Source organism: Tamandua tetradactyla, chromosome 13, assembly GCF_023851605.1.
Source record: "Tamandua tetradactyla isolate mTamTet1 chromosome 13, mTamTet1.pri, whole genome shotgun sequence".
Lineage (NCBI taxonomy): Eukaryota > Metazoa > Chordata > Mammalia > Pilosa > Myrmecophagidae > Tamandua > Tamandua tetradactyla.
This window is the reverse complement of record NC_135339.1, coordinates 54,909,918-54,929,265: the sequence shown is the minus strand read 5'-3', so window position 1 is coordinate 54,929,265 and position 19,348 is coordinate 54,909,918. Positions and strand designations below refer to the sequence as shown.

The window sequence follows — 19,348 nt, the reverse complement described above, 5'->3', positions numbered from 1 at the left end:
AAATTTATTACTTCTAGCCTCCTATATTCTGGAGCAGCTAGAAGGAAAAATCAGAGGATCATATGGAACTGACCCCATGACAAACTCTGGGATCTGTCCTGTAACTACTTGTTGAAGGGTGCTTTGAAAACTACAGCTTATTTCTTTCTTTGCTTTGTATATACGTTATATTATACAATAACAATAAAAAAACATACGGCAAGGAGAAAGATCTAAGGTGATGGTGGAGTTATAAAGAGAAGGTCAGATTTAACAAATGAGTATGAGTACTAAATCATTATATTGATATTTCTTTTACTCTCCAGTACCTTAGAGCAGCCAGAAATAAAAACCTAAAATTGTGGAATTGTAACCCATATCAAACTCTGAAATCTGTTTTACAACTAATTGCTGTGATGTACTTTGAAATGGATTGCTTTTATGTATACATGTTAGTTAAAGAGAAAGAGGAGGAGAGGCAGGGCCAAGATGGCGGCTTAGTAAGGGACGTACATCTTAGCTCCTCCTCCAGAGCAACTACTAGGTGAACAGAAACAGTGCAGAACAGCTCCCAGGGCCACGGCAGGGAATGAACACACAGCGTACCCCAGTCTGGACTGGCTAGTCTGACTGCGAGACTCTGCTGCGGTGAGATCCCCGAGCAGCAGCAGCTGTGGCGGCCGGAGCTCCTCCCTCCCTCCCTCCCGGGCTGGCTGAGAGTCGCGGAGAAGCAAGTTTCCCAAGCCGCGGCAGCCGGCGCCCCTCTTTTGAGGGCGGCTTCCTGGACCGACTACGAGTCTCGGATCAAAGGGCTACCCAAGCCGCGGTGGCCCTCCCCCGTGGGCGGATTCCTGGTCCGGTGGCGAATTCCCCAGGCCACGGCAGCCAGGGACCGACGCCCCTCCCCCGCGGGCAGCTTCCTGGTCCAGTGGCGAATTCCCCAGGCCGCGGAGGCCGGCGACCGACGCCCCTCCCCCGTGGGAGGCTTCCTGATCAGGAGGCGAATTCCCCGGGCCGCTGCGGCCGGCGACCGACACCACTCCAGGGAGAGGAGGGAATTTCTGACAGTGGCAGGGACTCGGTCCAACCAAACACCAATAGGGGAATTAATAAAGGAGCCGCAGGGTCCCCTCAAGCCGCGGCAGCTGACGCCCCCACCAGGCGCGGCCCCCCGGACCAACTGAGAGAATTGGATCGGAAATCTCCAGGCCGCGGAGAACGGTGACCAGAGGGATCCCTTCCAAACACGTGAGACAAACGTGTGCCACGAGCGCCACCTAATGGGCAGGATAAGAAAAACAGAACCCAGAGATTTCACAGAAAAATCTTACAACATTGTTGGGTCCGACACCCAGGGAAATCTGACTGAATGCCCAGACGCCAGCAGAAGATAACGCTCCATGCTCAGAAGATTGGGAATATGGCCCAGTCAAAGGAACAAACCAATAGTTCAAATGAGATACAAGAGCTGAGACAACTAATGCTGAATATACGAACAGAAATGGAAAACCTCTTCAAAAATGAAATCGATAAATTGAGGGAGGACATGAAGAAGACATGGGCTGAACAAAAAGAAGAAACAGAAAAACTGAAAAACCAAATCACAGAACTTATGGAAGTGAAGGATAAAGTAGAAAACATGGAAAAAACAATGGATACCTACAATGATAGATTTAAAGAGAAAAAAGATAGAATTAGTGATTTGGAGGATGGAACATCTGAATTCCAAAAAGAAACAGAAACTATCGGGAAAAGAATGGAAAAATTTGAGCAGGGGATCAGGGAACTCAAGGACAATATGAACCGCACAAATATACGTGTTGTGGGTGTCCCAGAAGGAGAAGAGAAGGGAAAAGGAGGAGAAAAACTAATGGAAGAAATTATCACTGAAAATTTCCCAACTCTTATGAAAGACCTAAAATTACAGATCCAAGAAGTGCAGCACACGCCAAAGAGATTAGACCCAAATAGGCGTTCTCCAAGACACTTACTAGTTAGAATGTCAGAGGTCAAAGAGAAAGAGAGGATCTTGAAAGCAGCAAGAGAAAAACAATCCATCACATACAAGGGAAACCCAATAAGACTATGTGTAGATTTCTCAGCAGAAACCATTGAAGCTAGAAGACAGTGGGATGATATATTTAAATTACTAAAAGAGAAAAACTGCCAACCAAGACTCCTATATCCAGCAAAATTGTCCTTCAAAAATGAGGGAGAAATTAAAATATTCTCAGACAAAAAGTCACTGAGAGAATTTGTGACCAAGAGACCAGCTCTGCAAGAAATACTAAAGGGAGCACTAGAGTCAGATACAAAAAGACAGAAGAGAGAGGTATGAAGAAGAGCGTAGAAAGAAGGAAAATCAGATATGATATATATAATACAAAAGGCAAAATGTTAGAGGAAAATATTATCCAAACAGTAATAACACTAAATGTCAATGGACTGAATTCCCCAATCAAAAGACATAGATTGGCAGAATGGATTAAAAAACAGGATCCTTCGATATGCTGTCTACAGGAAACACATCTTAGACCCAAAGATAAACATAGGTTGAAAGTGAAAGGTTGGGAAAAGATATTTCATGCAAATAACAACCAGAAAAGAGCAGGAGTGGCTATACTAATATCCAACAAATTAGACTTCAAATGTAAAACAGTTAAAAGAGACAAAGAAGGACACTATATACTAATAAAAGGAACAATTAAACAAGAAGACATAACAATCATAAATATTTACGCACCGAACCAGAATGCCCCAAAATACGTGAGGAATACACTGCAAACACTGAAGAGGGAAATAGACTCATGTACCATAACAGTTGGAGACTTCAATTCACCACTCTCATCAATGGACAGAACATCTAGACAGAGGATCAATAAAGAAATAGAGAATCTGAATATTACTATAAATGAGCTATACTTAACAGACATTTATAGGACATTACATCCCACAACAGCAGGATACACCTTTTTCTCTAGTGCTCATGGATCATTCTCAAAGATAGACCATATGCTGGGTCACAAAGCAAGTCTTAACAAATTTAAAAAGATTGAAATCATACACAACACTTTTTCGGATCATAAAGGAATGAAGTTGGAAATCAATAATAGGTGCAGTGCCAGAAAATTCACAAATACGTGGAGGCTCAACAACACACTCTTAAACAACGAGTGGGTCAAAGAAGAAATTGCAAGAGAAATTAGCAAATACCTAGAGGCGAATGAAAATGAAAACACAACATATCAAAACTTATGGGACGCAGCAAGGCAGTGCTAAGAGGGAAATTTATTGCCCTAAATGCCTATATCAGAAAAGAAGAAAAGGCAAAAATGCAGGAATTAACTGTCCACTTGGAAGAACTAGAGAAAGAACAGCAAACTAATCCCAAAGCAAGCAAAAGGAAAGAAATAACAAAGATTAGAGTAGAAATAAATGAAATTGAAAACATGAAAACAATAGAGAAAATCAATAAGACCAGAAGTTGGTTCTATGAGAAAATCAATAAGATTGATGGGCCCTTAGCAAGATTGACAAAAAGAAGAAGCGAGAGGATACAAATAAATAAGATCAGAAATGGAAGAGGAGACATAACTACTGACCTCACAGAAATAAAGGAGGTAATAACAGGATAGTATGAACAACTTTATGCTAATAAATACAACAATTTAGATGAAATGGACTGGTTCCTGGAAAGACATGAACAACCAACTTTGACTCAAGAAGACATAGATGACCTCAACAAACCAATCACAAGTAAAGAAATTGAATTAGTCATTCAAAAGCTTCCTAAAAAGAAAAGTCCAGGACCAGACGGCTTCACATGTGAATTCTATCAAACATTCCAGAAAGAATTAGTACCAACTCTCCTTAAACTCTTCAAAAAAATCAAAGCGGAGGGAAAACTACCTAATTCATTCTATGAAGCCAACATCATCCTCATACAAAAACCAGGCAAAGATATTACAAAAAAAGAAAACTACAGACCTATCTCTCTAATGAATATAGATGCAAAAATCCTCAATAAAATTCTAGCAAATCATATCCAACAACACATTAAAAGAATTATACATCATGACCAAGTAGGATTCATCCCAGGTATGCAAGGATGGTTCAACATAAGAAAATCAATTAATGTAATACACCATATCAACAAATCAAACAGAAAAATCAAATGATCATCCCAATTGATGCAGAGAAGGCATTTGACAAGATTCAACATCCTTTCCTGTTGAAAACACTTCAAAAGATAGGAATACAAGGGAACTTCCTTAAAATGATAGAGGGAATATATGAAAAACCCACAGCTAATATCATCCTCAATGGGGAAAAATTGAAAACTTTCCCCCTAAGATCAGGAACAAGACAAGGATGTCCACTATCACCACTATTATTCAACATTGTGTTGGAGGTTCTAGCCAGAGCAATTAGACAAGAAAAAGAAATACAAGGCATCAAAATTGGAAAGGAAGAAGTAAAACTATCACTGTTTGCAGATGATATGTTACTATACATCGAAAACCCAGAAAAATCCACAACAAAACTACTAGAGCTAATAAATGAGTACAGCAAAGTAGCAGGTTACAAGATCAACATTCAAAAATCTGTAGCATTTCTATACACTAGTAATGAACAAGCTGAGGGGGAAATCAAGAAACGAATCCCACTTACAATTGCAACTAAAAGAATACCTAGGAATAAATTTAACTAAAGAGACAAAAACCTATATAAAGAAACTACAAAAAACTGTTAAAAGAAATCACAGAAGACCTAAATAGATGGAAAGGCATACCGTGTTCATGGATTGGAAGACTAAATATAGTTAAGATGTCAATCCTACCTAAATTGATTTACAGATTCAATGCAATACCAATCAAAATCCCAACAACTTATTTTTCAGAAATAGAAAAACCAATAAGCAAATTTATCTGGAAGGGCAGGGTGCCCCGAATTGCTAAAAACATCTTGAGGAAAAAAAACGAAGCTGGAGGTCTTGCACTGCCTGACTTTAAGGCATATTATGAAGCCACAGTGGTCAAAACAGCATGGTATTGGCATAAAGACAGATATATCGACCAATGGAATCGAATAGAGTGCTCAGATATAGACGCTCTCATCTATGGACATTTGATCTTTGATAAGGCAGTCAAGCCAACTCACCTGGGACAGAGCAGTCTCTTCAATAAATGGTGCCTAGAGAACTGGATATCCATATGCAAAAGAATGAAAGAAGACCCATCTCTCACACCCTATACAAAAGTTAACTCAAAATGGATCAAAGATCTAAACATTAGGTCTAAGACCATAAAACAGTTAGAGGAAAATGTTGGGAGATATCTTATGGATCTTACAACTGGAGGCGGTTTTATGGACCTTAAACCTAAAGCAAGAGCACTGAAGAAGGAAATAAATAAATGGGAACTCCTCAAAATTAAACACTTTTGTGCATCAAAGAACTTCATCAAGAAAGTAGAAAGACAGCCTTCACAATGGGAGACAATATTTGGAAATGATATATCAGATAAAGGTCTAGTATCCAGAATTTATAAAGAGATTGTTCATCTCAACAACAAAAAGACAGCCAACCCAATTACAAAATGGGAAAAAGACTTGAACAGACACCTCTCAGAAGAGGAAATACGGATGGCCAAGAGGCACATGAAGAGATGCTCAATGTCCCTGGCCATTAGAGAAATGCAAATCAAAACCACAATGAGATATCATCTCACACCCACCAGAATGGCCATTATCAACAAAACAGAAAATGACAAGTGCTGGAGAGGATGCGGAGAAAGAGGCACACTTATCCACTGTTGGTGGGAATGTCAAAGGGTGCAACCACTGTGGAAGGCAGTTTGGCGGTTCCTCAAAAAGCTGAATATAGAACTGCCATACGACCCAGCAATACCATTGCTAGGTATCTACTCAAAGGACTTAAGGGCAAAGACACAAACGGACATTTGCACACCAATGTTTATAGCAGCATTATTTACAATTGCAAAGAGATGGAAACAGCCAAAATCTCCATCAACAGAAGAGTGGCTAAACAAACTGTGGTATATACATACGATGGAATATTATGCAGCCTTAAGACAAGATAAACTTATGAACCATGTAATAACATGGATGGACCTAGAGAATATTATGCTGAGTGAATCCAGCCAAAAACTAAAAGACAAATACTGTATGGTCCCAATGATGTGAACCGACATTCGAGAATAAACTTGGAATATGTCATTGGTAACAGAGACCAGCAGGAGTTAGAAACACGGTAAGATAATGGGTAATTGGAGCTGATGGGATACAGACTGTGCAACAGGACTAGATACAAAAACTCAAAAATGGACAGCACAATAATACCTAATTGTAAAGTAATCATGTTAAAACACTGAATGAAGCTGCATCCAAGCTACAGGTTTTTGTTTTGTTTTGTTTTGTTTTTACTATTATTACTTTTATTTTTTTCTCTATATTAACATTCTATATCTTTTTCGGTTGTGTTGCTAGTTCTTCTAAACCGATGCAAATGTACTAAGAAACGATGATCATGCATCTATGTGATGATGTTAAGAATTACTGATTGCATATGTAGAATGGTGTGATTTCTAAATGTTGGGTTAATTTCTTTTTTTCCGTTAATTAATAAAAAAAAAGAGAAAGAGGAGTATAAAAGAGAAGATAGGATTTAAAAATTGAGTATTACTGCTGAATCATATTGATATTTCTGTTTATCTCCAGTGTTGATCTTCTAGCTAGAATTAAAAACGAAAAATTGTGGAACTGTAACCCATACCAAACTTTAAAATCTGCTCTATAATTAGTTGTTAAAATGTACTTGGAAGTTTATTGCTTTTTTTGTATATATATTTCACAAAGAAAAAGTTAAAAAAAGTTTATGAAAATAAACTATCATTCAATGCTAACCAAAATTTAATAAGTCTGTTTATAATATTTTAAAAAAAAATTTGTGTAAAACCCTGTGTGCATACAGAACAGGAATTTAGTTTTGTCAAAATAATGTACATTGTTAGTCTAATCCTAATAAAATGTTATAAAAATTTTCTTTACCATCTGAAAACTCTGTTTAAAAGATAAAAATTTTATTTATCAGAATAATAGCCTTGTTAATGTTTCTATTAACCTTATCAACCTTCATATCAGAAACCAAGTCTTCCGACTCTTAAACTGTCTTGTTCTCACCTTGTAAAAGTAAGGTGCTAAAGTATTTCAATATATTACAAAAAAAAGTTTAAAAATTAAAAATTTTTTTCTATCTATTGTAGTTAAATTTATATAAATAAAATGCTATTCATATACTTAGAAATTGTTTAAAATTCCTAAAAACTTAACAATATGCTATCCTAATACTATTTCTGTATTACGTTGAAAATTACAAATCATAGAAACAACTGAATTTCTTGTCAGTTACACTACTTCACTCTAAAGCTTCTGTAAAAAGACAAATGGTCAGCTTGAGGGTTAAAACTTCATCTTCAACAAAAAGGACTTTAACAAGCCAAACTAGGGTCAAGCCAAAATCCTACCTACAGTGACTTTAAGTCAGAAGGCAAAACTAATTGCCCTCATCTGAGCTCTAAAACAACTGAAAACAAAAAAGGAAAAAGCTATGCCTTCCTAGTCCTGCATGCTCATGCAGCAATGTAGACAGAGTGAGGCTCTCTCTCAAACACCACCAAAAAAAAAAAAATACTCAATTTCTTAAATGCCATCTCTTGCTGACAGAAACAGCTATAATCCATTGCCCTAGTCATTGAAAAATAATTCTTAACATCTCTTGAGGGTATAACTGGCTGACACAGCAGCCAAAGCCACCTTCTAAACCGCTTCTGAGCCTCATCTCCGTACCCCTTAACTTGGCACATGTGCCCTCTTATTCCCCAGTTAAGCAGTAACAGTTAGAATTCACTCTTGGATCTGAAGGATAATAATTTCCTTCCCTCTTCCCTAGTCTCCTAGGACCACTCACTTCTATCCTCCTGCTATTGATCAGCCCTTACATTTTTAAGATTCTCGCCAATTTTATTTCTTCTAGAGTAGAAGTCTTTTCAAACCAAACCAATGCTGATGGGATGATTTTCAGGCATTCCACTGCCTCTTCAGATTCCTCCCCTCTCAACTTAAATGAGATAGCCAGAAAGTTCTAGCCATGTCAGGCAGGGGCTACAACCCCTGGCAAGCCAAAAGCAGCTGGAAAAGACAAACCCTCATTCCTCAGTAACCCTTAAGATTAAGGGGCAAGAACTCTCTGAGAGGGAAGTTGAAGCAGGCTAGAACAAGGACCTGAGAGGGGAGAAAAGCCCCTGAACAAAATTATTCAAGGTCAAGAAGGCCATGTCCCCACAGATGCCCCACCTGGGGGGCTACCCACTTACACGAAACACGTGGCAACAGCTGACCCATCTGGAGCCAAACGACCCCCACCTGAGTGAGTCATCTACAGAGAAGGGTGAAGCCAACTGACCCACCCAAATGTACTATTACCAGGCACCACCCTGGAAAGAGAGGAGGGGAAGAGAAAGTCCCAACAAGGAAGGCGGAGGGGGAGTAAATAAAGCTTATCCATAAAAGCAAATGGCTCCACATTGCCTATCGCTTCTCGCATTTCATCTTTCCATTCTCGTGAGAGTGCCCACATATCTTCTCACATGTGTATCCGATAAACTTTCTATCTGCTTACTCTAAAAAAAAGGACTAGAAAGGGGCTTATTTCTTTAAAAATATCAAATGATATTTTTGATCATTCTCAAATGCAGATATGATGATAAATCCATTACTAATCTTTGAGAGATCATGGAGATTGGGGACATTGCCTGAAGATTACAGGTGACAACTGAATTTTCAAAGAGAAAAAAACACAAAAATTCACATATTATAAATTTTGTGAGCTTACAATTGTATCACAGCAGAATGTTGGGATTGTTTATGTATTAGGAGCCTTTAGAACATAATCACGATCATCAGTTTACTAAAAGTAAATCACACCATGAATGTGGAAGAACTTGTAGCCTTATCTTATGTAAATCCCTTAGTATGGGCAATAACGCCTTCTATTTATTTAACATTTTCTGATTTCCAAAGCACTTTCACATTATTTCCTGAAGCCTCAAAACATGGGTTAGGAACGTATTTTTGTGCCAGTTTCATACAGTAGGAAACAGAGAGAAAATGGTTAAGGGTCTCAAGGGAGCAAAGCTAGTGAATGAAAGAGCCAGAATGTTAGCCTAAACTGCATAATTGCTAACCCAGTGTCTTGGCCACTACAGACTCACTTATTCTACAGTGGTCAAATTTACAGATATGAAGACATTATGATGAACATTTATTTTGTGACTTTTGAAACTGTTTAACAATAGAACAATATGTTTTATAAATATATAGAATCCACTTCAGTGGGGGAGCCAAGCTAACAGTTAGGTAGGTGAGATTTAGGACAGACCATTTGTATATTGGCAGCTACTCAAGCCCATTCATCTCTAATTCCTAAAGTAGGAATTTCTGTAATGCTTGAATAAGTTAAAAAAGTCAGAATTTTCCCTGAACATATTTGCTGCATACCATAAATTGCTTAATTTTTAGAACCATTGTCAAGTGAATTTGCATTGGAATGGCTTCAATCTAAGCAATCACTGACAATTTCTATATAAATATTAAATCTTTATTTTTAGTGTTAATTGCTTCTTTTTTGGTTTTCATCATGTTGGAGGTCATATTTTTGAGGATTGGTCATTACATTTTTCATATTTTTATGCATCTAATCATGATGCAAAATGATTTTTGGCATATCTGTTTTGTGACCATTATATCATCTCATCATTAAACAACCTCTGATCTAAAGCTGTTACTTTCTTAATTCCTGTGACCTACTTATTAAATGCAGATAACCAGCTGACAGTTAAAAATCTCCAATTTTTTTTAGAATCCTGCTGAAAATACTGGTCACAATAAAGTTCCTTTAGTGTTATTTTTCTAAACCTTCTTACACCTCTGCTATCATCACTGCACTCCTCACTCACATGCACGTGTACACATGCATGCATGTGTCACACAACCACTTTTGGAGAAATCTGAGGATTCCTCCATTAACTCACTTATGGTCATGTAGGATTTAGTTCTAGGCATTTAAATTAGGCTAAACCAAAAGACAAGAGCCAATAAAAAATAAGTATCAGTCCCCTCAGCCCTAATCCTGTGAATTTATAGTTTCCTTTGTTCCTGTTCACCACATTCCAATGTGTACATGGTTTTGAAAGTTGTTGGCTTTGTTCCCCATTTGATAAGAAACCCAGTTCTCTGTTTCTGAATCTTGTTGCTTCCCAGAATTTACTTGCTATTTATCCTCCAGCCTTTCCATACTTAACTGCTTAGTCACCACCAAGATGTGGCCTCCCAAACCCACTAGGTCAGAGCTGTGCCTGGCTCATCCCTTTGAAAAAAGTAAAGGGGAGGTTCGCAGAGAGAAGACAACAGTGTTTCCAAGCAAAGAATGACAGTGTGTCAAACCTTTCATTCCTAAGGCATGCACCACTCCCCAGAAAAATAGAAAGGCCACCCTATTAGAAGTCTTTACCCTAAAACCATGGGTTCCTAGTTATCACTACAGAAAATTCAACAGGGAAAAATTTTGCCATGAGCATTATATTACAATCATTTTTCAGGACCCAATTTCCCCTGAGAAAGTAAGTAAGGGAGAAAAGTTGCTAATGTTCAGATAACTTATCTATTTAACAGGCAGTGAAATGCAGTGGTACCATTTTCAGCGACTCAAAAGTGTTCATTTAAACTGCTGATTTATAATCATTCTGCTGCAATACCAGTTAGAGTATTTGGTTAACAGAAGGGGACAATACCTAAAGATGATTTTATGGTGCTAGTAGGAAACAGCTCCCAGACTGAGGACACATCTAAAGGGTATAGATTTTAAACTGAAACTAAGAATCAGGCTCACATTATAATGCTATCTCATAAGTATGGCCAAAATGGAAAATGACTTAAATGACCAAAGGAAGTCTCCTTTATCCATAAATCCAACTTTGACTGGCATACCATGGGGTCGCTAATTCAAGCACGTGAGGTTGCATTTGGGAGGATTTAAAAAATCCTTACCTGTTAAAATGAGAACAGGCCTGGGATATATAGCATTTTAAAATTTCATCATTAACTGCGATTGAATTGATTAATCAGGCCTCTATTTAAAGAGAGAACTTTGTACAATGGAAGCCTGTTGTAGTTCTGTTGGGAAGAAAAAGAATAAAAAGAGGTGCCAAACACTGCAAAGGAGGGCCATCCTTGGTAGGCCCCCACAGAATAGTGTATTAGTTTGTTAAGCTGCTGGAATGCAATATACCAGAAATAGAATGGCTTTAAAAAAGGGAATTGAATAACTTACAATTTTACAGTTCTAAGGCCATGAGAATGTCCAATTAAGGCAGTAACAAGAGGTTATCTTCACTCAAGAACAGTTGATGCCGTCTGGAACACCTCTGACAGCTGGGAATGGACATGGAGATATCTGCTAGCTTTCTCCCTGGCTTCTCATTTCATATGGCTTCCGTGAGGGCATTTGCCATCTGCATCTCTAAAGCTATCTGGCTGTGTGGGCTCTCAGCGTTCTCCAAAATGTTTCCCCTTTTAAAGCACTTTAGTAAACTAATCAATACCTACCTTGAATGGGTGGAGTTACATCTCCATCTAGCCAAAAGGACACACCCACAATTGGTCACACACATCTTCATGGAGACAATCTCATCAAAAGATCACACCCGCAACTGGGAGCACTACATCTCCACGGAAATAATTTAATCAAAAGGGTTTTCCCCTACAATGTCGAATAAGGATTAAAGAACATGGCTTTTCTAGGGCAAACAACAGCTTCAAACTGGCACAAACAGTACGGAGAAAACAACAAATTGAAACAACAAGGGTCAAGATCTACTTCTGGAAAGATGGAGCAAGTATTCCTTTCCTATCCGTCCCACTAAGTATAGCTAAAAAATACTGATTGGCACTGTATATAAGACAAACATAAGATGACTATGAAAGTTGGAGAGTTTAAGGCAATCTGGCTAGGAAATATGGGATGTGAGAAATGAGGCTATAATGAGTTCTCTGGGTTTTCTTTTTGCCTCATATATCCAAGACTGAATGCTGGAGAAGCCAACCAGCAGGAAATACCACTGGAAAAGACAAAATAAGCTGCATGGATAGCCTTCTCTCTCTAGCCAAAAGACCAAGAAAACAACAGCCTAATAAGATATAAAACTTTTAGATAATAATGGCTCTATTCTAGTCAAATATCACAGAAAAAGAAAAATTGTGGTCCCACCACTAGCAAAGGCTGAACGAGAGCCTAGATTTCTACCTTTGCCAAGCTGAACCAAATCATCCAAGCCTCCCATTTGGTAGTATCGGAAAGGTTGAGTGTATACCCAGGTCTTTCTTCCCTGTGGGCAGGAAGGAATCTCCTGGCACTGCCTCAGTTTCCAAGCACACATTCATTCCCACCCAGTAGTATGAGGCACCCCTACCACTCTGTGCTGGGGTAGTATCAGAGCAGGCTGAGTCAACAGTTTACGTTAGAGTTCACTGTTCATGTTATACAGTTCTATGGTTGTTGCTTTTATTTAATTTTTATTCTGGTAATATATATAACCTAAAATTTCCCATTTTAACCACTTTCAAGTATACAATTCAGTGATGTTAATTACATTCACAATTTTGTGCTACCATCACCACCATCTATTACAAAAGCTTTCAGTCACCCGAAACAGAAACTCTGTACCAATTAAGCCTTAACTCCCCAGTCCCCACCCCCACCCTGACTTCTGATATCCTGAGTTTCTGACTCTATGAATCTGGCTATTTTAATTATTTAATATAATTGAGATCATACAATATTTGATCTTTAGTGTCTGGCTTACTTCAATCAACATGCTGTCATAAGGTTCATCCATGTTGTAGTATGTATCAAAATTCTATTCCTTTTATGTCTAAATGTATTCCATTACAGGTATAGATCGCATTTTCTTTATCTAACCAGATCACATTTTGTTTCCCCATTCACTCTTTTTTTTTTTTTTTTTAACATGGGCAGGTACCAGGAATCAAACCCGGGTCCTGGGGCATGGCAGGCAAGCACTCTTACCTGCTGAGCCACCGTGGCCCACCCTCCCCTTTCACTCTTGATGGATACTTGGGTTGTTTCCATCTTTCAGCAACTGTGAATAATACCACTATAAGTATCAGCAAGCAAAATCATATTTTTTTATTTTATATTTTGTCTCATGTGATTAGCACAGCAGAAAAAAGTGGACTTAGGAAAAACTAGGTTCCAATTCTTTCACTAACACTAATAACTGTGTTGTTTTGGACAAGTCTCCTTACCTTGCTGGCCTCCCTGAACTATAAAAAGTGAAAGATAAACGCTATGATCTCTTCCAAACCCAAAACATTTGAGTCTATGATTAACTGCCCAGAAAACCCTCACGAATTTTCAGGTTGTGAAACGTGAAAACATTTCATCATCACAAACCATGAAATCTTACAATTAGTGCATAGATCATTGGCCAATGAATAGAAACACACTTTTATTTTTTTTTGGGGGGGGCACCATTCCTGGAAGTACTGCAATACCAGGATGATGCGTGGAGGGGACGGAGCAAGCTCCTTTTCCAACTCCCTCTTCCAAAAATCAATTTAATATAAAGTCCTCAGATAGAGGACATATCAGATATTAAACTGATAAGAACAGATACTACACTTGATCTTAGCCAAAAGGCCGAGATGCGATAGAAACACACTCCTTTATTAGGAAAAAAAAGTTTATGCCAAAAGGGAAAACAACTTGTTAGAATTTTAATAGCATAGCAAATTTCTTTTTGTCATTTCATATTTTTATCACGCTCCCATGTCAGGTTACATATCTCAACTGAAAAATACCCAAATCCTTTAACATTCATTTCTTTCTGAGATTCTAATTTTCTTAACATTTCACTGAAATGTGTATTTTATTAATGTATTATGATTATTTTGAAGTTATTTTCCTAGTTAAAATAAAATATTATTTGAGGAAAGGAGTTAAATACAGTAATTAACATCAACATATAAATTGTGTGAAAATCAAATGACCTGTCATCAACTATAGATTGCAATAGAGATATTAATGGTTATTAGACTGCTTAAGAATAGAAGAGCTAACACAATCTATTATAAATCGACTTGAATTTTGCAATATGTAATTAATAAGATATATGAATATCAAACAGTTGGAGAATTTTCTTAAAGACAAATCATTAGAAAAATAAAAAACAGTGAGCTTTCTATTACTTGAGATATTTAAAACTGTGTACATCGGAAAAGGATTTGTACTAATCAAACCCTAAAATAATTTCCAGTTTTATAAGTTTGTAAAGCCAAGAAAATAGAATTCTATTTCTTAAATACGTTAACTGAAGCACTTAAAAATTTTCCTTTGTATGCAGGGCATAGTAGAGAAGACAACAGATTCTGAGATATGAATGACAAAAATAACAAGATACAGACCTTTTAATAGAGTGAAAAGACATTTTTACAGATTTTCCTAGTGAGGAAACTAGCAGAGTCGGAGTCCTAACTCATCTATGCCATGAAGCTATGTTCTAGTTTTCTAGCTGCCGGAATGCAATATACTAGAAATAGAATGGCTTTTAAAAGGGGGAATTTAATGAGTTGCTAGTTTACAGTTCTAAGGCCGAGAAAATGTCCCAATTAAAACAAGTCTATAGAAATGTCCAATCTAAGGCATCCATCCAGGGAAGGATACCTTGGTTCAAGAAGGCCAAAGAAGATCAGGGTTTCTCTCTCATGTGAAAAGGCACATGGCAAACACAATCAGGGCTTCTTTCTCGGCTGGAAGGGCACATGGCAAACATGGCGTCATCTGCTAGTTTTCTCTTCTGGCTTCCAATTTCAAGAAGCTCCCCGGGAGGCGTTTTCCTTCTTCATCTCCAAAAGTCGCTGGCTCGTGGACTCTGTGCTTCATGGTGCTGCAGCATTCTCTGCGCTCTCTGAATCTCCTTCATTCTCCAAAACGTTTCCTCTTTTATAGGACTCCAGAAACTTATCAAGGCCCACCCAAATGGGTGGAGACATGTCATCACTTAATCCAGTTTAACAACCACTCTTGATTAAATCACATCTCCGGGGAGATGATCTAATTACAGTTTCAAACATACAGTATTGAATAGGGATTATTCTGCCTTTACGAAATAGGATTTTGATTAAAACATGGCTGTTCTAGAGGATATACATCCTTTCAAGCCAGCACAAGTTGGTTATTAACAGAGCTGAACTAGAGTCCATGCTTCTTAATTCTTATTCTGGGGTCTTTCTACTCTATCCCTTTGTAACAACACAGAGAGAAATAACATGAGAACAATAAAAATGCAGAATATGGACAGACCCCAAATGTTGTACTATAAGCTGAAAATCAGGGCTTTCTTCAGAGCTCCCACAGAACTAGTCTAAATAGACAATATGAAAGAGGTGATTAGAAAGGAAGTGAGGGAAGGTGGGGAGAGGAACTCATTCTAGGCAAAGAAAATGGTTGGCAGTAACTTTTTTTTTTTTTAGGTGCATCATCTGGGAATTGAACCCAGGTCTCCCACATGGAAGGCGAGCATTCTACCACAGAACCACCTGTGCACCCTGGCATTAACTTTTTCAAACAACATAAAATTAACTTGTGGAAGAGAGGGAGACAATTTTATATATTCTCTTGACCAGGAAAAAATTGATCCTAGAAACCAAAGAATAAAGGTAAGAAGAAGCCATGTTCATTCATTCACTCATTCAGTCAGTCATTCAACCACTTAGCAAATATTTCTTTGCTAAAGAAAAACATGGTCCTAGCAAGGAGGAACATATAATGAAGTGAGGAACACAGATATCTAACCTAGCAGCTGTGCTATTTTAAATACAAAAGCTATTTTAGAGAGAGCAGACTGTATGGGAAAAACTTACAAAGTGTGTAAGCAGTGTTGAGGGTAACTTGTAGGAGGGAGTCATATATATCTTAGCCAAAGGGATAAACAGCTCTGCAAAGGAGGAAAAAGAGTGCTCCAGGCAATGAAATCTTTCTGTCATCATATCTCTTGACTTCTCTGCAGACTTAACAGAGGTAGCATATCCTCCTGCATGGATTTCAGGACCAACCCTACCAGTCAGTCTTTCCTATATTCTATATACTCTGTTCAACCTCTTTATGTTGCCAGACCCACATTCTTTTCTCCTCTGTCCACATTCTCACATTTAGTGAGTTCATCCAAGGCGCTAGCTATCTCCAGACCTGATCCCTCCACTAAGCTATGCTCCAGTATGTCTGCCCACATATTTCACATCTCTATCTGGGCATTTATTAGACATTTCAAAGATAACACAGTTACTAGGGTGGCCCACTTTTATTGCATCTTCTTTGTTGACTATACAAGCTCTCATGAGGCAGAGTAAAGTTAGTAAAGGAGAAAGAGTGTGCACAAGATGCTAAGGGAGCGTAAACTAAGACTCAAAAGATGAGAAGTAGGTAGCTATGCAGAGAAGGAAAAAAGCAATATTCCAAACCAAGGAAGATCTTTTCTAATTTTACTTTACTTGTTCTCTTAACAATAATAATCTAAGAAGCATAGGAAATTTTTATTTCCTTCTTTTTCTTTTGTGTATTTCCCAAATTCCTACCAAAAAATAGACTCTAGGACTTCCAGGGAAGATGGTAGAGTAAGGAACTGCAGTACTCAGTCCTCCTCAAAAAACAGCTAGTAGGCAGAAACTGAGAGAAACAACTGTTCTGAGGCTCTGGATAGCAAGAGAGCACTGTACAGCTTCAGAGAAGAGCAGGAAGAAGAGGCTGAGACACTGTGATAAAGAACTTTGAGTAAAGTACTCAGCGGGGACTGCCAGAACCCAACTGCTACTTTCAAGGCCAGCTGCCTCAGGTCTGTTTCCTACCTGTCTGCTAAGGATGGAAAGGGATGTGAAGCTCTCTTCACCAAGAACAGTGGGAGGGGGTAGCCATGGTCAAGAATTGATCACAGCTTTTGATCAGCATATTGCAATCACTGCGTCACAGTTTTGAGCTGCACTAGACAGAGTGCCCAACCATTATTTCACCCAGAGAGTACGCAGCCATTATTTCACCCCACCCCTGATAGGGGAGAAGACAGTGGAAGTTCAAAGACACAGGGCTTCCTTAGGACTGCAGGGAAAATTTCCTGAAGAGCACCATCTGTTGGACATGCCAGAAAAGTGTAGTTTCACAGAAAGTCAAAAAAGCTTTTTGGCACCTTTTCTGAGCCTCTCTCCCCAGAGCTCTTTGGAACTGGTCTGGGCCACATTTGTGGATCCCTGGCCTTGTTTTGGTTAGGAAATTCTGACTTTGGGAGGTCCTCTCTGTGGTGAATCCCCCTCCCCCATTTGCCCTCCATGCAAAAGCAGCTAGAGGCAATGAAATAAGAGTTAAAAGAAAAATAAACTATAGGGGAAAAATTAAAACAGAACAGATCAAGATTCCCAGAGAAGGAACAGGTTAATGGATGTTTTCCCCTGGGGATGAAACAACTGCAAAAATAGTGCAATCTTGAAAACTGTACCATATACTCAGGGCAAGAATCAGGTGAAGATCTGAAAAAATCTGATCAGCTAAACCTGGGCAATTCTAAAGGTCTAGAATAAATTGAATGAAGTTTCAGAGAGGAACCTTAACACAAAGCCAATCAGCAATAAAACCCTAGGCAAGAAACAGGAACTGACCTTCAGAGAAAACTCATCAAGATAATCAGATGCATAGACATCAGCAAAAATTTATAAATCATTATAAAAAAAAACAGCAAGATATGGTACAATCAAAGAAACAAATTAAAACTTCAGAAAAGACACAGAATTTGTAATAACTTATCAAAGAAGCTCAAAAAACTCCTTTATCAGTTCAAAGAGATGAAAGAAAGTATGCATAAAGAGTTAAAGGATAATAAGAAAACAATATGCGAGCATAAAAACGAATTTGAAAGTATGGAAAGAAACATAACAGAACTCATGGGAATGAAAGGCACAACAGAAGAGATTGAAAATACACAGCAGATTTGAACATGCAGAAGAAAGAATTAGGAAATTAAAAGACAGGATAACTGAAATGTCAGATAAAAGAGATAGAGAAGAGAATGGAAAAAATTAAGCACAGGACAAAGTACACAAACTTATATATCATGGATATCCCAGAAGGAGAAAAGAGAAGGGAAGAGGGGCAGGCAGGCTGAAAATTTCCCAGCTTTTATGAAAGACATAAATATACATATCCAAGAAGCACAACACACTCCAAACAGAATAAATCCTAACAGACCTACTCTGAGACACATGAAAGCAGCAAAAGAAAAGCAATTCATCTTATACACAAAACTGCAATAAGATTAAGTAGTGATTTCTTATCAGAAACCACGGAGATAATAAGGCAGTAGTATGACATATTTAAGGCACTGAAAGAGAAAACCGCCAGCGAAGAATTCATCATCCAGCAAAACTGCCCTTCAAAAATGAGGGAGAATTTAAAATATTCACAGATAAGCAGAAACTGAGAGCACTGTTAACAAGAGACCAGCCCTACAAGAAATACTAAATCCAGTTCTGTAGGCTAAAAGGAAAATACAGGGGAGAGAAGCTTGGAAGAGAGTGTATAAATGAAGACATTCAGTAAGGATAACTAAGAGGGTAAAAAAGAGAGACAAAAATAAGATAGGACATATAGAAAACAAAGAACAAAATGCTTGAAGTAAGTACTGCCCATAGAGTAATAAACTGAATGTTAATGAATTAAACTACCCAATCAAAAGATATAGAATGGATAAGAGTATGGCCCATCTATCTGCTCTCTACAAGAGACTGATTTTAGGCCCAAGGACACAAATAGGTTTATAGTGAAAGGTGGGAAAAAAGTATTCCATGCAAACAGTAACCATAAAAGAGTTGGGGTAGCGATACTATTGGAAAATATAGACTTTAAATGCAGAACTGTTGCAAGAGACAAAGAATATATATTAATAAAAGGGGAAATCCATCAAGAATAAACGACAATCATAAATATTTATGTGGCTAATCAGGGTCCCCCAAATATATGAGGCAAACATTGATGAAACTGAAGTGATAAATAGATACCTCTACAATAACAGTAGGTGACTTCAACACAATATCAGTAAACCACTCATCAATGCATAGAATCCAGACAGAGGATCAATAAGGAAACAGAGAATGTCAATAATGTGATGAATGAACTAGATCTAACAGACATATACAGATCATTGTATACCAGAACAGCAGGATATACAGTCTC

The 19,348-nt window shown here is 38.0% G+C and overlaps 1 protein-coding gene and 1 non-coding gene across 11 annotated transcripts in view; both read right to left on the bottom strand.

Moving 5' to 3' along the window:
* LOC143654020 (uncharacterized) overlaps nt 1–19,348 on the bottom strand; it is a 549,535-nt gene that overhangs the window by 268,870 nt on the left and 261,317 nt on the right. The gene's annotated exons all lie outside the window — the stretch shown is intronic.
* Nucleotides 13,596–13,786, bottom strand: LOC143654660 (U2 spliceosomal RNA). The gene has a single exon (XR_013161862.1). It is a non-coding gene; the product is annotated as a U2 spliceosomal RNA (small nuclear RNA).